The 13,240-nt window shown below is 35.6% G+C and overlaps 1 pseudogene; it reads left to right on the top strand.

Annotated features, from left to right (window-relative positions):
• Positions 1-3,667: 3,667 nt before the first annotated feature.
• The window catches only part of LOC102882073, a 13,360-nt pseudogene continuing 3,787 nt past the window's right edge, over positions 3,668-13,240 (top strand).

Raw genomic sequence — 13,240 nt, 5'->3', positions numbered from 1 at the left:
GCAAGAGATGTGAGAGGTAACAGGGTAGTAGGCTGTGCAGAATCCATAGATCATTGTAGGACTTTAGCATTTACTCTGGCTGAGACAGGAAGCCTGAGTCAGCTATTTATCTATTTCCTCTTGATTCTAAATGCATCCTTTAATACTCTTCTGTATGATGCTGGCTGGGACTCTGTAAATTACATGTTTCAGTTAGTTAAATGGCTTCCTGTCAGATTTGGCAATAGAAGGCAATAGAAGAAGATTGGACAGCAAGGGGAGGAGAGAAGAGACACACCCTTCTGTTTTTCCTGTTTCTCTTTGTATTGGTCAGCAGTGGATGATAGCTTCAACCTTCACTTTCTTTGAGCACTTCCAGGACCAGCCCTGTGGCACTTCCTCAAAGGTTCCAGAAGGAGCAATTTGGGATCCCCTTCTTCGAGGTCTGAGAACCAATGCTTTAACCTTCTAGGTCCTGGTCATCTTCTCACCTACTCCCAGTCTCTAAGACCTACGGACAGGCGTTCCCTTCTGAGTTATGAATTTCTGGGTTACTGTAATGATCCCTTTTTGTTCCTTCACTTTCAAACACCCATGTTACCAATTCTCTGTTTAAATTAAACCTCTGTCCAAAATGCTTAATGTGGTTTCTGTTTTCTTGATGATTACAGTGTCAGGTACCAACAGTGATCTGATCCCAGAAAACCTTCAAAGGTGGGATTATGGAATTATTTTAGATATGTCCTTGACCTTGAATTTAATTCATGCTAAGTTCTTTGTCAATAGAAAATGGGATACCGATATTGCCATGGCATGTACTATTTAATTAAATTACCACCTGCAGTTGCTTGAGATAAAGTGCTTGTTGAGGGAAAAAATACGTTTGGGGACAAAATGGATGCTGCAGTTAACTGATATGGTGGTAATGATCATGGGGTGACTGTGGGGTGGAATGGCTATATCTGACTACACTGGGAACCATACAAAAGGAAAATTATGTGCTCAGGAGTTGGACCATCCCAAAGCTTTTCTCATGATCCTAAAAGAATCTCTTATTTTTTTTTTTTATTTTTTTGTATAAATGTATTCACTTTAATTTTTATATTGCAGGGCAGATATGGTTGAAAATTAAACTCAGCATTTATGTATTAGTGTTAGATATGGAATTGCAACAGAAGGTGTAAATTCCTGAAGTGTTTTTAGTCAGTGTAATAGGAAAACTCTAGGTCTGACGGACAAAAATCTGGCTTGAGTATTCACAGTTTCTCACCCACTTCCCAAATCTAAGCTAATTCATTGACCTGGAATTTTTTCATTGAGAAGCTAGATACCTTTGAGAAAGGACTCTGAAATATTGCCACTATTATATACACTAAAACTTTTCTAAGCCTTCTCAAAACATGCTTGCACACATTTAATAGGTGACTGTGCACTAGACTTAAGTTGATGCTGATCCCAGAAACTCAAAAATCATTTTGGACCTCTGGTAAAAATGGGTGCCTATGCAGTTGGGGGGTGGGGGTAGGGAATCCATCTCACAGTGCGCATATTGAGGAGGAAAATGCAGTGGGGAAAAAAAAGAGCTATGTACTTTTTTTCGTTGCTTATGTAGCATATTGCAAAAAAGCAAATTTAACAGCTTCTCCTTTCAAGAGGTAGAATCTCTTCTTCCACATCTTTAAACGGGCTGCCCTTGTGACTTGCTTTAGCCAATAGAATATAGCAGAAATGATTGTGTGAATTCTAAGCCTGGGTCTTAAGAGACTTTGAATCCTTCTGCTCTCTCTCTTTCTATTTTTTTTTTTTTAGCTCTGCAACTTCTTGTTCTTGCCATCTGGAAGATGAAAAACCACATGGAACAGAGACAAACCATTACAGCCAAGACCCCAGACACACAAGGAGTCCAAAGACTAGCACAGCTATCCCAGCAGCTGACCACAGACAGATGAGTGAGTCCATCTGAGCCCATTAGAGGAATGACTAATTTTTTTCATCCTTTATCTTGCCCTTATTACTTTATGTGAGGATAGTGAGATTGTGACTGAACAAGAAGATTTAACATCCCCCAGAGCTGGGACATCATAAATGTTAGGACTTTGAGTTTCCTCTTTATGGGAAAAAGTGTGAGAGTGACTTCATTTGTGTAAAAGAGAGTTAGACCCTGCTGGGTGGAAGCATGGGCTGTTATTATTGTTGCATGAAAGTTACAATCCGTGGAGAGGAGTTTTTATGAGTGCCGAGTAGCCAGAGTGGGTGGCTTTGTGATGCTGAGACTAGGGCTGAGACTTTGTACATTACATTTCGCACTTAATTTGCCAGCTGGCTTCCTTTTAGTCTCTACCTACAGGATACCTAGAGAGAAGGCAGAGGAATGGACTTCTTTGTTGGTTTCCCTGACTTAGCCAGTGTTGCCCAGAAACAGCAGTTGGATCCAGCCTCCAGTGTTTTATGACATTTCCAGCTCATCCCTGGGACACTCTCAGGGCAATTAGGAGCACGCTGTCTGTGGCTCCTTCCTTAGAAGTATAAGAACCAGCCCTGCGGAGCCCTTCTTCCAAGCTCCTAGGTTCTGGCATCCCTACCTCTTTCCTTTGTCCCCTCGTCCAGTGATGGCAGTTGTTGCCCACAGTTATTAATCTCCATTTTATGCTTTTCCTCTTCAAGTCATCCAACACCTATGTAAGAGTGCCCTCAGTTTGAAATATCTAGTGTTGTTTCTATTTTCTTGACTACGCTCTAACTGATACAGAGCCATTGGAGGGTTTTGAGACCTGTCTTACATTTTAATGAGATCACCTTGGCCGCTGTGTTGGAAAAGACTGAAAGCAGAGACTATTTCAGTAGAAATAGATGAAGAGAGCTTGGACCTGAGGCTGAAAGAGTGGTTAAATACTGTATACATTTTGAAGGTATTGATAATGAGATTTGTAGATAGACCAGGTGAGGAAAGAGGAAAAATATGAATTATTATCTAGGAAAGCAGGAGACTGAATAGAGCCAGGAAATTTAGTGTTGATAGGCAACAATTAAGATTAAGGATTATGAATTTAAAAGTGAGACCAACTGGCACAGTTATATGTTTTCTACAGACGTGGTTTCACAATGGTTCTGTTTGTTAAGGTAAAGCTCACTGTTGTGACAGATTAATGCAAATCTTAGCCGCCTAACACAATAAAAATTTATGCCTCAGTAACCTGAAGTGTAATAGGTATGGCGTCCAAGGTTGGAATCCAAGGTTGTGCAACTACATCTTGCAGTGACTCTGGCTGATAAAAGCTCAAGAGCATGACCCTGAGTTATCCAAGAAGGAAACAGTGTTCAAAAGAATTAATAGTAACATTTATTGAGAACTTACTAGGGGCCAGGCTGTGTTCTAAGAACTTTACAAATATTCATTTACTTTATTCTCATAACATTCCTATGAAGCAAGTACTATTTTTACCTGTATTTTACAGAGAAGAAAACTGAGGCACAGAGAAGTTTTTTGTTTTGTTTTGTTTTGTTTTGTAACTAATTGCTTTAAGTCGCAGTTAGTAATTGGCAGATCCAGGAGTCTATCCCAGGCTGTTTGACTCCGGAAGCCACAGTTTTAACAGCTACTTTATACTAACTTCCAACCCAAAGTGGGCAGCACTTCTCAGAGAAAAGTATGCCAAGGAACAAGAAATCGGTTTATAGACTTAGCGGCATGAAGTTGCTGCCGATGCGGGTGAGAGCTGTTTCAGTGGAGCAGTGGTACACGAGGCATATCAGAGTATGTCGAGGAGAGACCGGGGAGGTGAGTAGAAAATACAGTGACGGTTCTCGACTTTGTCAAGAAATTTGACTGTCAAGATCAGAAGAGGAAGAGAGATAAGAGGACAAAAGGAAAACTAGGATCAAGGAAAATTTTGTTTTTATTTATGCTTTTTGTATTGTGTTTAAGATGAAAAGAACTCTTTAAATGCATATGGGAAGGATTCATTTGTGAAAAAAATGAGGTTGATTACATAGAAGAGTGATGGGTTAAGAGAGTATGCTGTCTACGAGGGTGAGAGAATGGATTCTAGGGCACTGGTGGAAGGACTAGCCTTAAACAGGGAAAGGGACAATGTTTCTTCCATCTGAACAAGAAAGAAAGAGAATAGAGTGGGTGAAAATGCAATTAGGTTTATAGGTTAAGTCATTGAGAAGCAAGGGTGTGCCCATCTGATAGCTTCTATTTTTTCTTTTTTAGGAAGTAAATTCACCTGTGCCTGAAAAATGATGGGTCTGATATGGTGTGAATAGAGGTTGAGAAAAGTCTGGAATGTGTGAATAATTGAGGCCAGTGAGATAAGAGGTTTGTTAATGACCTAGATGAAATTGTTGAAGATAAATTTATGGTGTTACTTTGTTCTTTTTGTTATTTCCTCCAGTATAATTCACTGCCCAAGACACACACACACACACACACACACACACAAATGGATTCCTTTAGAATTTAGTTTTTGTTAAATGAATACAATGAAAAAAGAAAAAACAGAAGAAATTGAGTTTAAAAGGAAAAAAAAGAATAATTAAAATAATGAACCATAGAATCTAAGCTGATCAGGATGGAAATAAAGATAAGAAGGATTGTGGTTATGGTTATAGTCATGGTTATGGTTAGAGTTAAAGTTAAGGTTACAGTAAGCGTAGAGTGTGAAAGGTCAAAGGATCAAAATTCCTGAAAAGATCAAAGAATTAGCTGAAAGATTAAACTTATTATGGACAGATGATTTGAATGTTATTAGCTTCAGGTTATGGTCAGGTCCAGATTATGGCCTTAAGAATGGGTGTCAGAGTGAGGGTAAGGAGAACGTTAGAAACGAGTAAGTGGTTAGAGTCCTGAATAGGTTGGCATGGCTGGTAATCTTGTAGGACAATAACAGGAATCTGGGGTGAAGAGGAGACTGTGACTTAGGTGTCAAGGTGTTCAGAGAGGAAATAAATGAGGTGGAGCTATTGAGTGCTTGGTCGGGGTTACCTGTAAGGGATGGGAGGAGCGATTTGACTGAGGGTTCAGCCTCACAGCAGTGGGAGTGCTACTGAACTGTGGAAAAGCAAATGTCTGAAATCTGCTAACCTTACTGTTTAATGATGAATATGTAAAGGTGATAGAAAAATAAAAGCTACTTCTTGAGACCTACAAGCGAAACTGTGTTCTCAAGAGGCAGGGTCCATTTGAGGCAGAGGTGAAAGAAACGTTCTGAATAGCAGTTGATGGTATAGAGGAATTTTTATATTACAGAATAGATCTTTTAGCGGACACTGTTGTATGAGGTGGGAGAAAAGAGAAGGAGGGGATGGGAAAGTTGTCTCAGGAAGGTAAACTGCATAATGCAGTAGAAAATGGATTTTTTTTCAATAAATTATACTACTTTTTCAAAAGATCACTGAGACTCTGGATATTGGCTGAATTAAACAGGTATTAAAAGCCTGGGAGATCTATGGATTTAGTCCTGATACTCTTTGAAGGAAATGAAATTGAGGGACTGATAGATAGAGCTTGGCTAACCCAGCTAGAAGTGATGTTGGTTTGGCCACACAAGTCTCAGAACAGACACAAGGCTTTCAGTGGTGTAATGGTCCCATGTGTGCTGGCCCAGCATGTTTATTATTTGTCTAAGTGTTTATTACTTTGGCTACAATCTGTTATTGTATATATTGCTCTGTGTTGCATTTGCTTATTTACAAATCTCCTCTACTAAATTCTGGGTTCCCAAATGGCGAAAACTGTCTTGTGTTTTTATCCTTAGCACTTGGCTCAGTGCTTGTTCAATAAATATTTGACCAAAGGTCTTTAAACACACTATTTCTAGTCCAAATTCATTGCACTGTCTACTACTCAATATACCTTATCAATGCAGTGCATAGCTTTGTTAGTTGATGATTACATCCAAAAAAATTTTAAAGTTTAGATACTTGGAGAGGTTGGCTACAAACAAGAGGAAGAATGTGGAAACATTAGTTTGTGTATGGATCAGTGATAAGAGAGAGAGGAAACCAATTAGCATTCTTTTCATTATCAGTTGTTTTCAATTGTGTTATGATGACCTAGATAGGATTTCCCATAAGAATTCAGTAGTGAAAAATAAATAAATAAAAGAGGAATAAGTCAATTGCTTAACTGCATTTGTTACTTAAGTAATCAATCTGAAAGAATCATTTCAAGAATAGATGGCTTAATGGAATCTAATTGATTGTTTGTGGCTGACATTTTACAATACAATACTCTCCTTCATTTGTATCATCAGATGATAAGAGTAAAGTTTCTTAAATGGACTTAAATTTCATTCACTATGTCAAAATTCAATCAGAAACTTTTTTTTACTCTTTTTTTTAAATTTTATTTTGAATTTCAAGTTTACAGTACTCCGGTTAGACACTTATATCGTTTATAAAACGATCCACCTGATTGCTCGTTCTCTCCTCTGGCTCTCTACCTAGTCATTACATTAATGCTGTCTGCATTCCCTATGCCATGCTCCCCATCCCTGTGACAGAACCTTAATTTTTTCATGCTTCCAGATTGCAATATATATCTTTCCTATTGAATGAAAATGTTTTCTCCTGTTCTAGAATTCAGAAACTTTTTTACACTAGTTGGATTGTAATTTCTGACCACAGGGTTTTTGTAGGGGAGGTTGTAAAAGAGTAGACGAAGTGATCAAACATTGTCAAATACAGCATTTGTGAAATTCCAGTGGTCGAAATCTGTTAATAGTCTTGCAGGGAGAAGCAGAACAATATTTTCACAAGGTGAGATTTTTAAGCTGATTTCTAATTAAACTTCCTTTTGCAATCATAGATTCCTCTATTAAGGTTTTAACAGGTCTATTATAAACATTATTATGATTACCACTTATCGATTGCCTACCCTGTGTTGAATGATTGACAGTATCTCATGTTATCTTAAAAACAATCCAGAAAAGTTTTATTTACAGCTCTCGAATTACACATAATGAAACTTAGGTTCAGAAAAGCTAAATTATCTGTAGCCACAAGGTTCTCAAGAGAGGAGTGAGAATTTAAATAAGACCAGGTTTGTTAACTCCCATCTCCATGCTCTTTGTACTATATTACATTACCTCCATACCATACTATATTTACCAGTGTTTCTTTAGAAATGAAGGCAAATGTAAACACACACACACACACACACACACACACACACACACACACACACACACACTCACAGTAGGGGCCAGAAAATCAGACCTAGTTGAATGAGAACTAAGTAATGATTCTATCGAAAAATTGAATATTTTATGTCTTCAATTCCATGTTGAGTTTTTGTTTGTTCATTTTAGTGGGGAAACTATATTTCCTCTAGAAAGATTCTTTATTCTCATAGTTTTGTGGTACGGTGACATTTTAAAATGAAAATAAATAGCTAGGAGGAGGTTTCATTCAATTAACAAATGTTACTTCATCCTCATAGTATGTCCACTAAAACCAGAAATTTTATCTTTGGCTAGAGTTATATTTCCTCACTCAAAGAACAGTGCCATGAATTTAATGTTGGCTAAGATTCCCATACTTGACAAAAGTACTAGTTCATCACAACTGCTTATATAACCTTGAAACACAGCAGGTATGTTGTTTGTTGAGCTATGTTAATAATTATCGGTAAATTGAACTACAGGTCTATAGTACCTAAACTGTAATTCTGAAATCCAAAAAACATTTAGAAACTAAAAGGTTGGAGTAAGCATGGTACTAGATCTTATCTGGCTTAAAAACATGCCCTGAAATGATATGAGGTTATACATGTCTTTAAATTACTTTGTATATATTTTCATGTGTTTTGCTACAGAAATATTAATATTTTCATTAAAGGAAGATTCAGCTGCTGTGTAATATATGGTATATGTACCACATTACTATTCTAAAATCCAAACAGTCTGAATACCAAAATACATCTGACCTAAGAGTTTTAGAAAATGAACTGAACTTTAAAATTGTACATTTCTCTTTCATATTCAGCTCTGTTGCAATAATACATAAGCTACCCAAGTTTACATAGTAAAGTTTCACTAATTCAATATATTTAAAATTAACTTGAAATAATACAACATGTTTTATAATTAATTTTTTAATGTATTAATAACGAAACTTCCAAAGGAAGGGCATCCACCCTTTGCAAAGGTGAATATGGTCTTTTTTCTTTCGTATTGTGTAGTCTTAAGAGCTCAATAATCAAGATATAGGGCATTTCCAACACACTTAAAAGTTTTCTTTAAGCACTTTTGCAGTTAATTCCTTTTTTATCATCAGCATGGCAACGACTTCTGCTACTGTAAAATGGAGTCTTTTCTGTCTGGCTTCCTTCACTCAGGTTGGTGATTTGGAGATTCATCCACCTTCTCTCTTGTATCAGTAATTTGTTTCTTTATTGTTCAGTAGTATTTCATTGTATGAATATTTCATGATTTATTCATCTCTTTACCTGTTTATGGGCATCTGAGTTGTTTTGATATTGGGGCAATTATGAGTAAATTTGCTATAAACACTCATGTACAAGTCTTTTTGTGGGCCCATATTTTTATTTTTTGTTGGGTAAATACCTAGGAGTGACATAAATGAGCCCATACAAAAAAGTGCATATTTAACTATAAGTTGACAAACTGTTTTCCAAAATGGTTTGCCATTTTACACCCCCACTAACAATGTGCAAGAGCTTCAATTGCTACATATACTCAACACAGATGGTACCGTGTAGGTTTTGTTTTATTTGTTTTTAAATAATTTTAGTTAGTCTAATGGGTATGTAGTTGTGTCTTATGGTGGTTTCAATTTGCATTTTCCTGATGACTAATGAAGTTCAACATCTGTTTTTGAGCTTTTTGTGAGGTGTTTGTTCAAGTATACCCACTCCCTTTCTGGGTCATCTTATCGTTGAATTGTGCAAGTTCTTAGTATATTTTGAATTTAAGTCCTTTATCAGATATATGTGTTTTGAATATATCTTTCAGGCTGTGGCTTGACTTTTCATTTTTTTAGTAGTGTCTTTTGCAGAGCAGCAGATGTTTTTATTTTTAATTAAGTCAAATTTTTAAAAAATTATATGGTTCATGCTTTTGTGCAAAGAAATCTTTGCTTGCCCTAATGCTGCAAAGATTTTCTTTTGATTATGACGGTTCAAAAATCAAACCAACTTTACTTTCGCTCTCCTTCACTGAGTAAAAAGTTGGGCCAGATAAATGTTAAATTCCTTCTTAACCGGTGTTTTCTAAAATTAGTTTCTGAGATTTTTTATAATAACAGCTGTATAAGATATATGTCTAAATAATATAGGTGAATCAGAGGTTGATATTTCCAGTTCTCAGTGAGCATATACTATATTAGGAGAAATAAAAGTATAGTTCAAGGGTAAATATGTTAAATGACTCAAGAACAATATAACCATATTTCCAAAGATGTTCTAGGCATTGGAAGATCACTCCTGACTGAACAAGAAAAGCTTTATGAAAAAAGGCAGCACGCAACCTGGGCTGTGGACGGTGGCAGAATTTTGATAGACAAGGTGAAGAAAGGTTTTCCAACATACAGCATGGCATAAATAGGACAAAGGCAAATTTTTAAAAATGGGTATTTTCAGGCAATAGTGGGCCATGCAGTTTAGCTGGAGATCAGTTCTATTTTCTGTGAACAATGACATCTAAGGCTGGAAAACTAATTTGTAGGATAGGTGGAAGGAGGCTTCATACAGTGTTTAGTGCTGCTTACCTGACTAAGTAGGTCTAGATTCTTTACAGAGGAACACCTGCTGATGATTTCAAGTAAAGAAAGAGTATAGTCCAGAGACATGCCTTACAAAGATTCTCATGCAGCCTTGATGAGAATGGTTCAAGGGTTAACGATATTAGAGAAAGAGACATGAGTTAGGAGTCAGCTAGAAGGACTGGAATTCACCATCTAGTACTGCATTTCTCCTTTACCCTTCCCCCCCTCTCCCTCTTCATGTTTGTGAGGGTTTTTTTTTAAGGGCGAAGTTGTGCCTTATTCCTCTTTTCATATCTCCAGGCCCTAGAGTGAACCACATGGCAATGTAAATTAATACATGTACAATCCAAAGAGAGTGTAGTAAGATGGCAGAGAGAGAATAGAAATAACCAAATCCGGGGGAATATTGATCCCAGCCTCATAATTAGAGTTGCCTTACAGGATATACATCATGTTGTATCAGAAGCTAATTCATTTACAGACCAGTTTTGTTTTGGGCCATGTGGACACAGAGAAGTCACATTTGCCATAAATGCTTTCAAATCTATTTTCACTATCTATAGAATGAGAGGTTTAAATGAAATGACTCTAAGGTGACTTTTATCTCTGAATCTCTAAACACTGGTACAAAACCAACATGTTATTTCTTTCTTAGATATCATTTAATGTGAGATTTACATGGGGGTCTTAAAAGTGGTCATTTTGTGTACTAAAAAATAAGTTATCCCAATATTAACAGTTAGAATGAGCAACATAGTGAATCGTTAAATACGGAATCTACAAGGTGTTGATTGTTCGGTGACAGTAATTTCTGTAAGCTTTTCTCAGTGTTCATTACATATTAGCTTTTATCACAGCATACAATGATTTAATATACTATTGTGACAAATTCTCCATTTTTCTTTGCCTGTAAGTGCCTAAATACAAGTATCTTTGCTTGTGGGTTTAAAAGATAGTGCTTATTACGTATTGTTTTTCCACTGTTATTCCCCAACTATCAACATGAAGGCAAGGAAGGAAGAAAAACATGATTTTTGGATTGAGATGGATAGAGACATGACAAAGGAGAAGAGAACCCTACTGAAGCCCCTAAAACTAAAAAAAAAAAAACCTACAATTTAATTCACTGTCCCCACTATTACTTTTCTGTTAACCTTGAGAGTTATATTCCTCAGTTCGAAAAACTTTGATCTAGAGTTTAGTTAATAAAATATTTTATCCAGAAACTTACATTTTTTCTCTCTCTCTGTGGTAAAATAATGGAATTTTAATATTTAAAATTCCATTTGCATGTTTCTGAATACCATTTCCCAAGGAGTTACATTGAACTTTATTAATTTCATAGAAAATATAGATCCTGTGTTACCTAAAATAATTGACAAACTGGCTTCTTAATAATTTATAGAAATTAACTCTTATTTTAAACTTAAGAAATTCTAAACTTTCAACATTTCAATTATTTTACTTTGCTTTTTTTGTAGAAGGAGAAATAAGAAGCTCCCCAGAAAAAATTTCTGTCCAAGTAAAATGTGTTCCAAAAGGCTTGTGAAATTCTATTTGATATTGTTATCTACTAAGCGAGAAAATGAAATTATCATTTGATAAAGCCTAAAGAAAACTTGATGATCTCAGATAAAAATGAGTGATCTTTACAAAGGAAAAGTACTTCACAGAAGCCGGAAACTGGGGTACCAAAGGGAGGAAACTGGTACTAGAATATTTCACTTAATGACTGTATGACAAGTCCATCACAGGTCATTATTTATAGGTCATTTTCCTGTCAATTGTAGGAATCCTGGCCTTAATCATTTGTGTCAACACACACTTCCGTATAAAAACTTCCAACATGATACAGATAATTCTGAGAAACACGATATGTGTTCTGACAATTTTGTGCTTTCCTTTTGACTCTGAATTTGCCAAGATATTTCCTGTTAACTCCTTGGCATGAGTGTTTTTAAGAGTCTGTTACTGATGCCAGCACAGGGTGTCATGCTGGGAAAAACCAGTTTTTAAAAGGAAAATTACAAAGCATTGTGGTCAGCATTAAATTTAAAGGAACATTACTACTACTTTTATATACACTTCCACAGTTAAGTATTTCATTATTTTAGATAGAATTTCTTTTTTAAACATCTTTACTGAGGTATAACTGATATACAAAGAACTGCATATATTTAATGTGCACAATGAGTTTGGACAATTGCAAATATCTGTGATACCATCACCACAATAAAAGGAATAGACATATTTAACACCCCCCAAAGTTTCCTTGTGTCCCCTTATTTTGTTTTTTTTTTATCTTATCTCTGGTGGTAAGAACACTTGAGTTCTACCATCTTAACAAATTTTAAGTGCACTATACTGCATTAATAACTCTAGGCACTATGTTATACAGCAAGTCTCTAGAATTTATTCATCTAGCATAACGGAAACTTTATGCCCATCGAAGAGCAACTCCTCATTTCTCCCACCCACAGCCCTTTACATCCACTATTGTAGTTTCTACTTCTGTGAGTTTGACTAATTTAAATACCTCATATAGGTGGAAAAATGAAGTGGGATCATATCTTTCTATATATAGCTTATTTCACTTAGCATAATGTCCACCAGGTTCATCCATATTGTCACAAAGTAAGAATTTCCTTCTTTTTAACAGCCGAATAATATTCCATTGTATATATATGCCGTATTTTCTTTATCCTTTCATCCATCAATGGACATTTTCACTATTTCTATATCTTTGCTATTATAAATAATGCTTCAATGAACATGGGAGTAGTGATATCTTTTCAAGATCCTGATTTCAATTCTTTTGGATATTGCATAAGTGGGATTACAGGATCATATGGTAGTTCTAATTTTAATTTTTTAAAAAGTCTCCATTCTGTTTTCCATAGCTGCTGCACTATTTTACATTTCCATGAACAATGTACAGGGGTTCTAATTTCTCTACACCCTTGACAGTTTTTGTTATCTTCTGTTTTTATGATGAAAGCCATCCTAATATGTGTGAGGTGATAACTCTGTAGTTTTTATTGGCATTTCCCTAATAATTAGTGATTTTGCACAACTTTTCATATACCTTTTGGCCATTTGTATACCTTATTTTGAGAAATATCTGTTCAAGTACATTACCCATTTTGAAGTCAGGTTATTAATTTTTGTTTTGCTATTAAATTGTAGGAGTGTTTTATATATATATATATACACACACATATATTTAAGAAATTAACCCCTTATCAATATATGATTTGTAAATATTTGCTCCCATTTTGTATGTTGCCTTTTCACTCTGTTGATTATTTCCTTTGCTGTGACATAAGCTGTTTAGTAGAATGTACTCCCACTTGTCTGTTTTTGTTTTTGCTGCCTGTGCTTTTGGTGTCATATCCAAGAAATCATTCCCAAAACCATTGTCAAGAAACTTTCCCACTATGTTTTCTTTTTGAAGCTTTAAAGTTTCAAATCTTACATTTAAGTCTTTAATCTATTTTAAGTTGATTTTTGTATATAGTGTAATGATGATCCT

The sequence above is a fragment of the Pteropus alecto genome, unplaced genomic scaffold (assembly GCF_000325575.1).
Source record: "Pteropus alecto unplaced genomic scaffold, ASM32557v1 scaffold166, whole genome shotgun sequence".
Lineage (NCBI taxonomy): Eukaryota > Metazoa > Chordata > Mammalia > Chiroptera > Pteropodidae > Pteropus > Pteropus alecto.
Note: the sequence above shows the minus strand (reverse complement) of the source record. Positions and strands in the feature narration are given on the sequence as shown.